This window comes from Apium graveolens, chromosome 5, assembly GCF_009905375.1.
Source record: "Apium graveolens cultivar Ventura chromosome 5, ASM990537v1, whole genome shotgun sequence".
NCBI classification, from domain to species: Eukaryota; Viridiplantae; Streptophyta; class Magnoliopsida; order Apiales; family Apiaceae; genus Apium; species Apium graveolens.
The window spans coordinates 140,924,223-140,936,583 of record NC_133651.1 but is presented as its reverse complement, the minus strand read 5'-3'; positions in this window follow the sequence as shown (position 1 = coordinate 140,936,583).

The window sequence follows — 12,361 nt, the reverse complement described above, 5'->3', positions numbered from 1 at the left end:
CTCAGAACTTGTTGACTTGAAAATAATTCAGGCTGAGTTAAGGCGTACCCAACCTCACTATGTGCAAGAAGATCTTGCACAAAGTGCAATTCAGATGGAGCTTCAGCATGATCAAGAATTGCAGCATAGTTGTTTGGAACAAACTTTGCTCCATCAATGATTAAATCCTTTGGTGCCATGTAAAAAAATATTGAGATTCAAGTATGCCTGTTGGGTGTTTGAGCTAATGTCTGTATGAAAAACCAACGTGAGAAAGAAGGAGAAAGAGAGTAAAAGTAAGGAGAGAGATAAAGTATAAAGAAAATAAAAGATTAAAGAAATCTTCTCTCTGTTGTACTTATACTCTGAACAAAAAATGTTACCGTTGGACACCTGTCAGACATGCAGTAATAACGGTCAGTTACTGGGCTCGAGAAAACAGGAATCATTACTTACCCAGTTGCCTAGTTTCAAGGAAAAAACCGTTCCATTAATCAAGAGAAACAGTTTTAATTCAAAATTTAAACCATTAGTACTGATTGAATTATTTTTCACTGCATCATTGATATTCTGAAAATACATCACATGAAAATGACCAAGATAAATTAGATGAGTAAGTGCTGAAAATGAATCAGAACTTAATATAAAATAAAATATATATGGTCATCAAAACATCAATCAGGATTTATCAACACAAGATGAAATAACTCAGAGATAAAATCTTGAAGTAAAAACAACTTTCATTAATATATCAAGACAATACATTTATGAAATGGAAATTACATCAATACTTATACAAGATTTTCCCTAAGCTCCTAATCCTAACATCAACAGCTTTAGTCCTAGCTAAGAAGCCTGACAAAGCTGAGGATGAAGAAGAACAAGAAGAAGACAAGATTAAGTCATCTTCCTCTTCCTATCTTCGACAAACAAGATGGCGAGTCGTATGATTCGCTCTTGCTGACGGATACTTTCCCGCCTTTCCTCCTCCAATCGCTCCAGATGGCGATGGTAATCCATATAGAAGAATAGAAGGTGAGTCAGCACCTCCTGTGGGACAGAATCTCAGATCTCCTCAGGAATGGATGTTACATGCCACTCCTGCTGCCACTCGGCACAACTTAGCTCCATAGTGAAGGTTTGGTAGTTCAAAAACATGTTGTATCGGACCATTGTGTTTTTGACAGAAAAAGGAGGATAAGTGTGTGAGAAGAATGTGATGGAAAGACTGATGTGAAGTGGTTGCTTATATAGGCAAGAGAATGCCAAGAGATGCAAAGATATTTAATGCTGACAGATAGAATTAATTCCACCTCGTCTCCCTAGACTTTGAAAAAGAATAACAGTCATTGGAAAGAGGAATCATGGTCTAGATCGCACAGGACACAAGAAACAGTGGACTGTTCAAGTACGAATACCATTAATCCTAATCATAGTGACTATTAATCTTCCACTTCAACATATTCTAGTTCGAACTGAGACTGTTATCAAATTTTATTCACAGATAAGCCAAGTAAAGGATTAGACTGAGAAATCAGAACTTAGACCTATACCAGAACTTAACAGTCATCAGAACATAATTTCTTAACTCGAAAAAGGAATGCGCATCTTAGTAAATACTCATACAAGTTCTGAGTTATGGACGTCGGAACTTAATCATCAGAACGTGTAACTTAGAACTTGTCCTCAGAATTTGTGCAATAATGACACAATGACTGTTTATCTAAAATAACATAGACCACCACAGAAATTTTCATCATTCAGATGGAGTGATTAGTGTGTGCATTAAGCTAAAAACAGACAAAGAGTAAAGTCTGATTCACTTCAGTACATCTTAGAAATAAGGCATAACTAAAATTTTGCTAAAGATCTGTCATTGTCCTGAAACCTACTGATGAATGAGTTCATGCTTGAGTCCATCTCAACTGTTTTGTGCTAATTTTATGCATCTTTTGCAATTCTATTTTACAGTGGCTTCTCAGTGTAAGTGAGTCACGACTGTTTATCAGAATTTATGCTATTTTCAGAGTATTTCTCCAGTAATCATAGAGTGTGAAAAGTCACCAAGAAAATATTTTGCTTTTCTAATGCATATTTACTTAATACCAGCAATGCACTTGGGTCGTCCCTTCCACATTTTTACTCTAGATCTCAAAGGAGTACCTGATTTTATTCTTTGATCTTTTTGCTTTTTCTTTTGATAAGAGAGGTTTATCAGCACTTAGTACATTCAGCAGTTTTACTAGTATCAGAACTTAACAGATGAGTAGCATTATTCTAATTTGTGACTTAGTAATAAGATATACAAAGTAAACTTAACTAAGCTCAATTATCAGAATTTGCTAGTGTCATAAGATTTCCACCGAAATAATTACTTTTTACATGGAATCATTTGTTTATTGAAGACTACTAGGTCAGTTATCTAGCACAGTTATCCTCATAGGATTGAATAGGTACTAGAACAAACATATCACTTATCAGAGTTTAGAAACATATATCAGACAACAGTCAGTACATAAAGACATTTATCAATTAAGCACAGAATATACAATGAGATTAATTCTGTAAATACTGAGCATAAAGTCTGATAACACAGAACAAGTCTAAGCAGATTTAGAGAAAGAACCTGAAACCATTCCAAGTTCATTTACCAATCTTGTAAAAGTAGCTTCACATAATGGTTTTGTGAAGATATCTGCCAATTGTTGATCTGTGGGAACAAATGCAATTCCACTGTACCTTCATCCACATGTTCCCTGATAAAGTGGTACCTGATGCTGATGTGCTTTGTCATTGAGTGTTGAACTGGATTACCTGTCATAGCAATAGCACTTTGATTATCACAGTAAATAGGGATTTTGAAATATGTTAACCCATAATCCAGTAACTGATTCTTCATCCAAAGAATCTGTGCACAACAGCTTCCTGCAGCAATATACTCTGCTTCTGCAGTTGATGTGGAAATTGACTTTTGTTTCTTGCTGTACCAAGAAACCAATCTGCCTCCAAGAAATTGGCAGCTTCCACTTGTGTTTTTCCTGTCAATTTTGCAACCTGCAAAATCTGCATCTGAGTAACCTATTAGTTTAAAATCTGATTCTCTAGGATACCATAATCCCAGAGCAGCTGTTCCTTTAAGATACTTAAAGATTCTTTTTACAGCTGTTAAGTGAGGTTCTCTTGGATCTGCTTGAAATCTTACACAAAGACAGGTAGCATACATGATATCAGGTCTACTAGCAGTTAGATAGAGTAGAGAGCCAATCATACCTCTGTAGTCAGTAATATCTACTGATTTACCGGTATCCTTATCCAGTTTTGTCGCAGTGGCCATTGGAGTGGATGCACTTGAACAATCTTGCATTCAAATTTCTTTAGCAAGTTTCTGGTGTACTTGGTTTGACAAATAAAAGTGCCTTCCTCATTCTGCTTGACTTGAAGGCCCAGAAAATAGCTAAGTTCCCCCATCATACTCATCTGATATCTTGACTGCATTAGTTTGGCAAACTTCTTGCAAAGTTTATCATTTGTAGATCCAAAAATGATATCATCAACATAAATCTGGACCAGAAGTAAGTCCTTTCCATGGTTGAGGGAGAACAGTGTTTTGTCTATTGTCCCTCTGTTGAATTCACTTTCCAGAAGAAACTGAGCTAAAGTCTCATACCATGCTCTAGGAGCTTGCTTAAGTCCATAAAGTGCTTTATCAAGCCTGTAGACATAATCTGGATGTTTGGTATCTACAAAACCTGGAGGTTGTTCAACATATACCTCTTCCTCCAATTCTCCATTGAGAAAACCACTTTTCACATCCATTTGAAAGACAGTAAACTTTTTGTGAGCAGCATAAGCCAAAAATATCCTTATGGCTTCTAACCTAGCAACTGGTGCAAATGTTTCATCATAATCAATTCCCTCCTGTTGAGAATATCCTTTTGCAACCAACCTTGCCTTATTCCTTGTAATTATGCCATCACTGTCAGTTTTGTTTCTGAATACCCACTTTGTACCAACAACAGATCTATTCTTTGGTCTTGGCACTAGGGTCCAGACTTTGTTTCTTTCAAATTCATTCAACTCTTCCTGCATTGCTTGCACCCAATCAGCATCTTGAAGAGCTTCTTCCACTTTCTTTGGCTCAGTCTGAGAGAGAAAAGAATTGTAAAGACACTCATTTGAAGTACCTGTTCTAGTTCTGACACCTGCATCAGGATTTCCAATTATCAAATCAGGTGTATGTGATTTTGTCCACTTCCTTGCAGATGGAAGGTTTTCTCTAGAACTGGATGCTCCCCCATGATCCATGCTATCTTCATTTTCATTTTCTGATGCTCCCCCTGAAACTATGCTCTCTGAGTTGGATTCTTCAGTATTTAGATTTTCAGCACTATCAGAACTTGGCTTATCAGAACTTGACGAATCAGAACTTGAAGAGCCAGATGCATGTTCTGATGTTTCTTGGGATGTGGTAGGATCTTGAGTATGCTCCCCCTGCATAGGTGCATCTTCATTTAACGTAGTCACCACAGTTTCAATAATATCAGAGTTTAATCCATCAGAGTTTGCAGTATCAGGACTTAGACTGTCAGGATTTTCAGTATCAGAATATGAGTCTTCATTTTCAAATCTCAGCTGATCATGGTCAATGAAATCTTTAAGACCAGTGATCTTCTTGTCATCAAAAGAGACATTGATAGATTCCATGACCACTTTTGTTCTCAAATTATAGACTCTGAAGGCTTTTGTGGAAAGTGGATATCCAACAAAGATTCCTTCATCAGCTTTTAGATCAAACTTTGATAGCTGTTCAGGATGAGTCTTGAGAACAAAACACTTGCATCCAAATACATGAAAATATTTCAGATTTGGCTTCTTTTTCTTCACCATCTCATATGGTGTTTTTCCATGCTTGTTAATGAGTGTTGCATTTTGAGTAAAACAAGCAGTCTGCACAGCTTCAGCCCAGAAATAGGTTGGAAGCTTTGCTTCTTCAAGCATTGTACATGCAGCTTCAATGAGAGTTCTATTCTTCCTTTCAACAACTCCATTTTGTTGTGGAGTTCCAGGAGCAGAAAATTCCTGCTTTATTCCATGGCTTTTGCAGAACTCTTCCATTATCAAATTCTTGAACTCAGTGCCATTATCACTTCTTAAAATTTTCACAGAATCTTTGACCATTTTATCCAGCTGTTTGACATGATCAATCAAGATAGATGCAGTTTCACTTTTTGTGTGCAAGAAATACACCCATGTGTATCTGGTGAACTAATCCACTATGACCAACGCATACTTCTTCTTTGCAATAGACATGACATTTACTGGACCAAATAGATCAATATGTATAAGATGATAAGGCTCAAGAATTGATGATTCAGTCTTGCTCTTGAATGAAGATTTTCTTTGTTTGGCTTTCTGACATGAATCACAAAGACCATCAGGAGCAAATACTGTGTTTGGCAATCCTCTCACAAGATCTTTCTTGACCAGTTCATTTATATTGTTGAAATTTAAATGAGAGAGTTTCTTATGCCAATTCCAGCTTTCTTCAATTGATGCTCTACTTAACAGACAGATTGCAGAACCATCAGTACTTGTTGAAAGCTTAGCTTCATAAATGTTACCACGTCTGTATCCTTTCAGAACAACTTTGCCTTTAGATTTACTCACAATTTCACAGTGTTCTTCAAAGAAATCAACATGATAACCTCTGTCACAGATTTGACTTATACTCAGTAGGTTGTGTTTAAGTCCTGAGACCAGAGCTACTTGTTTAATTATGACATTTCCAAGATTGATATTGCCATATCCCAATATTTTTCCAATGTTGCCATCTCCATAAGAAACACTTGGGCCAACTTTCTCCACAAAGTCTGATAGCAGGGCCTTATTTCCAGTCATATGTCCTGAACATCCACTGTCCAGAACTAGAATATTTTTCCTGTTGCCCTGCAATCACAAAGACCACTAATTATTAGTTTTAAGGACCCAGACTTGCTTGGATCATTTGGCCTTATTAAGTTTGTTAACATTTGCAGCGGATTTAGCATCAGAGTTTATGTTAACATTTTTCTTATCAGAACTTACACTATCAGACTTTGAATCAGAATTTACACTAGAAGGAATAATGGAAACTTTCTTCAAAGAAGGTTTTATTTGATAATAATCATAGTACAAACTATGATATTCCTTACAAGTATAAATGGAATGCCATAAACTACCACAATGAAAACAAGGATTTTGTGGTTTGTATCTAACAGACTGACTCTTAACTCCTGATTTTGAAGGTAAGGAGTTAATATTCTTATTCTTCCTGCAAAAAGAAGCCAGATGGTTAGAACTTCCACAGTTATGACATGTTTTCCTAGGAGCATCAGGAACAGGTTTATAATCATTGCTTTTATTCACACCTTCCTTTCCATTCCTATTTTTCCTAGGTGATTTTACCTTGTTTGCATTCTTGACATCTTTCAGCTTATGCTTAAGCTGCTTCTTTATCATTAAGCCTATGTTCACTTCAGCTGTCTTTTCCTATTTTAGTTTGTCAGAAGTTAATTCCTCTTTAACTTCTGATTTCTCATTTTCAGACTTTACAGTTACAAACTTAACAGGTTTAAACTTTGGCTTTTGCTTAACAACAGACTTAATTTCTTCATTTCCTTTATCATTCTTATCTTCTCCATAACCTAAGCCCTCTTTCCAGTTTCCACTACTTAGCAAATTTTGAGTTGTTTTGCCAGAGTTAGTCCAAGTCCTGATAATCTCTCTTTCCTTTTCTAACTCAGTTTTTAGAGATTCATTTAATTTTAGCACTTCATTCCTAACATAAAAAGCATCATCTCTATCCTTCTGAGTTTGATGGAACATGACTAACTCTTTTTCTAAGAAATCATTCCTTTTCTTAAATACAAGATTTTCAGAAGTTAATCTTTCACATGTTAAAGTTTGATCTCTATAGCTAACAAACATGGTTTTAAGATATCTTCTCAACTCATTAATATCATCAGTATGAAAAGCATAAGTAGTCTGAGGTACCTTTGTTTCAGCAGCTTCAGAACTGCTCTCAGCACTTTCTTTATCAGCATTTGCCATTAATGCATAGTTCTCCTCACTTTCAGAGTCTGAGGTGTCTGTCCAGCTTTTATGCTTTGTGACAAGAGCCTTGCCTTTGTCACCCTTTACCTTCTTGCAGTCAGGAGATATGTGGCCTTTCTCACCACAGTTATAGCATTTAACATTGGTGTAATCTCCTCTGTCAGACTTTCCTCCTCTGCCTTCAGATCTTCTGAAATTCTTCTTATCAGAACTTATGCTTTTCCTGGAAAACTTCTTTCCCTTCCTGAACTTCCTGTATGCAATCTTTGTGATTCCTTTCACCATAAGAGCACACAGCTTCATCATCTCCTCATCAGCATCAGTCTCAGGCAAGCTTTCAGAATCTGAGTCATCATCACTCTCAGAACTTGATGACTCAGTATCAAACTTTATGAAAAGAGCTTTACCCTTGTCTTTCTTTGAGGAAGCTGCTTTGGGGAATTCTTCTTCAGCCTTAAGAGCAACTGTCCTTGACTTTCCTCCTTTCCTCTTGCTTCTTTGTTCCATCTCCAGCTCATGAGTCTTGAGCATTCCATAGATTTCGTCAAGAGTTGTTTCATCAAGATTGTAGTTGTCTCTTATTGTCGTTGCCTTCAAATCCCAGCATTCAGGAAGAGCTAACAGGAACTTAAGGTTTGAATCTTCAAGATCATACTCTTTATCAACCAATGACAAATCATTCAAAAGTTTGACAAATCTATCATATAAATCATTCAATGACTCATTAGTCTTTGAGTCAAAGTGTTCATACTCTTGAGTGAGTATTGTCTTCCTGTTCTTCTTAATTGTGTTAGTTCCCTGACACCTTGTTTCCAGAGCATCCCATATCTCCTTAGCAGTCTTGCAGTTGATTACCCTGTTTGACATTACATTATCAATGGCACTATGCAGTAAATGTCGTACCTTAGCATCCTTAGCAATTGATGCTATGTCCTCAGCAGTATAATCACTCTTCTCCTTTGGTACGGTCTTTGCTGCTTCACCTGCAACTGCAATAGCGAGTTTGGTTGGTTTGTGAGGACCTTCCTTGATTCTATCAAGGTATTCTGGATCTGTTGCTTCCAGGAACATGGTCATCCTTACCTTCCATATGGGATATTCAGATGGTCTCAGTATGGGGACTCTGATGGTCTCATACCGACTCTGAATTTGTGTCTTTGGTGGTTCCTCAGTTGTGGTAGGCTTTGTTGGAGTTTCTGTGTCCGACATGATTGTGTTTGGATCTTTAACTGTATGTATGTTAACAGATAGGCTCTGATACCAATTGTTAGGTCACACACACACTGTAGAGGGGGTGAATACAGTGTATAGTACACTCAAATCGAACTTTAAGAACTTAAGTAACAGAAAACAAACTTTATTGAAACAATAAACTCTGTTACAGTATGGAACTGTTACCTCTCAGTGATGAACAAATATCACGAGAGCTGCAAGGGTTACAATGAATAATCTTTTCTAATAATGATAACACTTATAATGTAAACCCTATGTCTGTGTTTATATACTACACAGTTACAAGATCATCGCTAATTGATATGGAATATAATTCTACTTCCTAAAATATATCAATCAGATATCTTTTCTTCCAAGTATTCCATTCTTCACGGAATTCCTTCTTCATGCATATCTCTTCTTATGTTTATCTCGATCTTCTTTCCTTTAATCAGCTACTGTCCTTATCTGATTGTCCTTCAGCACTTAAGTTCTGATATCTATCTTCTGATTATTATCTCTGATAATCTAAGTACTGATATCCTTAAGTCCTGACTTCCAGTATAAGTACTGATCAACAGTTAAGTACTGATTTATCCTGTTCACGTAAGATTCTGAAAGCTAAACATAAAACATATTAGCCATGACATTATCAATATATCTAACATATTTAATGCACACACTAAACACTCTATATGAATGATGAAAATTACTGTGGTGATCTATGTTATTTTAGATGAACAGTTTATGTGTCACTTGCATAAATTCTGAGGACAATTCTGTTGAACGTTCTGTGAATTAAGTTCTGAAGAATCAATATCAGAATTTGTGTGAAGAATTACAAAAATAGGCATTTATTTTTCGAGTTAAGAATCATGTTCTGATAACTGTTAAGTTCTGATATAAGTCTAAGTTCTGATATTAAATTCTGATCCTTTACTTGACTTATTTGTGGATAAATCTAAAAACGTCTCATTTTAAATCAGAATATGTTTGGGTAGAATATTAACATCAATCTAATTAGGGTTAGTACAACATGTACATGCACAATAATTTTTACTTGTTACTTGTGCGCATTAAACCCTGTCTTACACTTCCAATGACTGTTTTTCGTCTTCCCAGTCTAGGGAGACGAGGTAGAATTAATTCTACCTGTCAGTATTAAATTTCCTTGCGTCTCCTGGCATTCTCTTGCCTATATAAACAAACACTTCACAACAACCTACACATTAATTCTTTTCTCACAAAGTCACCTTCATTTTCTTCATACCACAAAAACCATGGTCAACTACAACATGTTTTTGAACTATGAAACATTCAACATGGAGATGAGCTGTGAAGCCTGGCAGCAGGAATGGCACGTCACCTGCCATTCCTGATGAATTTGGACTCGGTTCCCCAGAGGTTCTCACCCACCTCCTGTTCTTTTACATGGACTACCATCGCCATCTGGAGCGATTGGAGGAAGAAAGGCTGGAAGTTCTCCGCCAGTAAGAGCGAATCATCAGACTCGCTATTCTTTTTGTAGAGAGTAGAAGAAGAAATAATTTATTTTCTCTTCCTTCCTGTTTTCTTCATCGTCAGCCTTGCCCTGCTTCTTGAGCTAGGACAAAGGCTGTTGATGTTAGGTTTAGAAGCTTAGGACAATATTGTAAAGTTCTGATGTAATTTACATTTCATGAATGTATTCTCTTAATATATTAATGGAATCTCTACTTTTTGCAAGTTTTTGTCTCTGAGATGTTTGTAATTTAAATGAACTGATAAATCCTGATATATCCATATTCTGATGACCATTTAATTTTGATTTAATTAAGTTCTGATCTTACAATATCAGTACTTATTACTTGATTTAATTTTGGTTATTCTCATACTTGAATTTCTTCTCAGAATATTGGTGTTGCATTGAAAAATAATTGAATATGAGAACATTTCATTTTGAATTAAAACTGATTTACCTCGATTAATGGAATTACTGGGTAAGTGGAACAGTTTTTTCCTTGAAAAACTGCAAGTGGGTAAGTAATGATTACTGTTTTCCCGTGCCCATTAACTATTCATTATTACTGCATGTCTGACAGGTGTCCAACGGTTATATTTTTTTTCCAAGTATAATAAGTACAGAGAAAGATTTTCCAATCTTTTATTTACTTTTACACTTTATCTCTCTTTCTTTGCTTTTACTCTCTTTCATCTCCTGACGTTGGTTTTTCATACAGACATTTTCTCAAACACCTAACAGGCAACTCTTAATTTTCGATTTTTTTCATGGCACCTAAGGATTTGATCATTGATGGAGCTAAGTTCGTTCCAAATAACTATGCTGCAATTCTCGATCATGCTGAAGCTCCGTCTGAGTTACATTTTGTGCAAGATCTTCTTGCACAAAGTGAAATTGGGTATACATTGACCCAGCCTTCAGTCTTTTCAAGCGAACAAGTTCTGACGTTTTGGCGGACTGGGCACTTTGATAATGGTGGTACACATGGTACTCCCAGTATTGTTTTCGAAGTGGATGATTCTACACATGTGGTAACTCCTGGTACAATTCATAAGGCCCTACATTTACCAGAAGGATGTACTTTTTCAACCCCGGAGGAATCAGCTCTTCAAGAGTTAATGGCCAGTTTGGGGTATGAGCAGTTTGGCTAAGCTTGGGCAATTGAAACAGGCTCATATCAGAAAGGAATGGAGCTTCTTCTTCGACTGCATCACTAAAGCTTTTGGGAATAAGTGCTCCAACTTTGATGCCATTCCTATAATGAGTCAGCACATCGGGTATGCTATCATTAACCAAACTCATTTTGATTTTGCAAGTGCTGTGATAGGTTTCATAGGGGATAGGATGACAGAAGATAAAATGTAGTTTATTTTGCTAGATTCTGTCAGCTTATATATAACTTTTGCTGTACTGATCCCCCTCAACTAGCCAGTACCTTAACTCCACCATTCAAAATTGCAAAATGAGCCTTTATGACCTGGTAAATGCTGACACTAAGAAAAAGGTGGTTAGACCTTTACAGATTCCTCAGTCTGTAAAACAGATCTTGGTAAATGCTGATCCTCAAACCTATAGATCTGTTTATCCTGATGTCCAACCTACCACCACCTCTCAAACACCACAGCAACCATCAGAACATACCACTCATCCATCTATACCTCAACCATCCCTCAGAACATATCTCAAATCATATCTCTCAACTTCACAGACAGTTCAACCTTCATCCTCAACACCTACTGTGAAGCCTTCATCTTCCAAGCCATAGAGGACAAAGACTGTTCCTCAAACACCTCAGAAGAGGAGATTATTTTGAGAGATGAGTCTGATAGTGAGGAACAAGTTTCTACATCAGAACCTGTTGTCAAAGAAGCTGAGAAAGTTCCTTCTCAGAAGGATTCTGGAATTGGGGGATCTAAGCTTCTCAAAAGGCTTAGAAGAATGACTTTCCATTAACTCCACCTCAGGAAGCTGCTACTGAAATGGAAAACACACCATCCGTGTCTCCTGTTCAAAAGACTGTATCTCATGTTGATCCAGGCACAAGTGCTGAAATTGATATTTAGAACCTAGTTGTGCCTGAGGTACTTTACTTAGAAGCTCCAACACAATTAATCCATCCACAACATATGTTACTGATGCAACTCAAACTCCAGAATTATCTACTACCCTTCTCTGCATCTAGATGATGATGATCAGAATATAGGTGAGTATCAGGATATGGCTGTTGATCAGAACTTGGAACCAGATCAGCACTTAGAGGATGATGTTGAAGCCTCAATTGTTTCTCATACTGTTGTTTATCAGAAGATGCTGATTCTGTAAGTTCTGATGCTACAAATGCTGATAATACTGGTGATGCTGCTCTAACTGCAGATGCTGATGAAGCAGGTCCTTCAGGACATGCACCTCAACAAACTGTTCCTAAATCTGAACTAGTTAAGAAGTTTGGTACAAGAGAAGCACCAGTGCCGTGGAGTGAAACTCCTGCAGGACAGGAGTGGACTAAGGAATGGAACGCAGTTACCTGTATTCCATCTGCAAAGAATCTTGCTGAGCACTTGACAAAAGCTGATGAGA